This window comes from Oryx dammah, unplaced genomic scaffold (genome assembly GCF_014754425.2).
Source record: "Oryx dammah isolate SB20612 unplaced genomic scaffold, SCBI_Odam_1.1 HiC_scaffold_5, whole genome shotgun sequence".
Lineage (NCBI taxonomy): Eukaryota > Metazoa > Chordata > Mammalia > Artiodactyla > Bovidae > Oryx > Oryx dammah.
The window spans coordinates 68875389-68877288 of record NW_024070189.1 but is presented as its reverse complement, the minus strand read 5'-3'; positions in this window follow the sequence as shown (position 1 = coordinate 68877288).

The window sequence follows — 1900 nt, the reverse complement described above, 5'->3', positions numbered from 1 at the left end:
AACCCACTCCAGTGTTCTTGCCTGGAGAATCCCAGGGATGGGGGAGCCTGGTGGGCTGCTGTCTATGGGGTTGCACAGAGTCGGACACGACTGAAGTGACTTAGTAGTAGCAGTACATATAGTATCTGCCCTCTGCAAACAGTAAGAGTTATGCTTCTTTTTCAATCTGGATTTCTTTTATTTCTTTTTCTTTGTGATTGACATGGCTAGGACTTCCAAAACTATGTTGAATAATAGTTATGAGAGTGGCACCCTTGTCTTGTTTCTGATGGTAAAGGAAATGCTTTCAGTTTTCCACCACTGAGAATGTTTGCTGTGGGTTTGCTGTATATACCCTTTATTATATTGAGGTATGTTCCTTCTATGTCCATTTTCAGCAGCGTTCTTATCATAAATGGGAGTTGAATTTTGTGAAAAGTTTTTTATGCATCTAGAGATTATATTATGGCTTTTATTTTTCACCATCTTTAAATGGTATATCACATTGATTGATTTGCATACACTGGAGAATCCTTGCATCCCTCGGATTAAACCCCCATTTGATCATGATGTATGATCCTTTTAAGGTGTTGTTGGATTCTGTTTGCTAGTATTTTGTCGAATTTTTTTTAAAAAAATTTAATTGGAGGAAAATTACAATGGTTTGTTGATTTCTGCCATACAAAAATGCAAATCAGCTATAATTATACATATGTCACTTCTCTCTTACACTTCCCACCATCCTCTTGTTGAGAATTTTTACAACTATGTTTGTTCATCAGTAATATTGGCCTGTGATTTTTTTTTGTGTGTGTGTGTGTGTGTGTGATATTTTGTCAGGTTTAATATTAGGGTGATGGCGGGCTCATAGAATGAGTTTGGGTGTGTTCCTCCCTGTGCAATTTTTTGGAATAGCTTGAGAGGGATAGTTGTTAGCTCTTTAGCTGTTTGATAGAATACACCTCTCAAGCCATCTGGCCCTTAACTTTTGACTTTTGGAAGATTTTTGATCACAGTTTTGATCAGCTTGTGGTTCAGTTCAGTTCATTCTCTCAGTCTTGTCCAATGCTTTGTGACCCCATGAACCATAGCATGCCAGGCCTCCCTCTCCATCACCAACTCCCGGAGTCCACTCAAACCCATGTCCATTGAGTTGGTGATGCCATCCAACCATCTCATCCTCTGTCATCCCCTTCTCCTCCTGCCCTCAATCTTTCCCAACTTCAGGGTCTTTTCCAATGAGTCAGCTCTTCGCATGAGGTGGCCAAGATATTGGCATTTCAGCATCAACATCAGCCCTTCCAATGAACACCCAGGACTGATCTCCTTTAGGATGGACTGGTTGGATCTCCTTGCAGTCCAAGGGACTACTTCAAGAGTCTTCTCCAACACCACAGTTCAAAAGCATCAATTCTTTGGCGCTCAGTTCCTTATGGTCCAACTTTCACATCCATACATGACCACTGGAAAAATCACAGCCTTAACCAGACGGACCTTTGTTGGCAAAGTAATGTCTTTGCTTTTGAATATGCTGTCTAGGTTGGTCATAACTTTCCTTCCAAGGAGTAAATGTCTTTTAATTTCATGGCTGCAATCACCATCTGCAGTGATTTTGGAGCCCAGAAGAATAAAGTCAGCCACTGTTTCCCCATCTATTTCCCATGAAGTGATGGGACCAGATGCCATGATCTTAGTTTTCTGAATGTTGAGCTTTAAGCCAACTTTTTCACTCTCCTCTTTCACTTTCATCAAGAGGCTTTTTAGCTCCTCTTCACTTTCTGCCATAAGGGTGGTGTCATCTGCATATCTGAGGTTGTTGATATTTCTCCCGGCAATCTTGATTCCAGCTTGTGATTCCTCCAGCCCAGCATTTCTCATGATGTACTCTGCATATAAGTTAAATAAGCAGGGTGACAATATA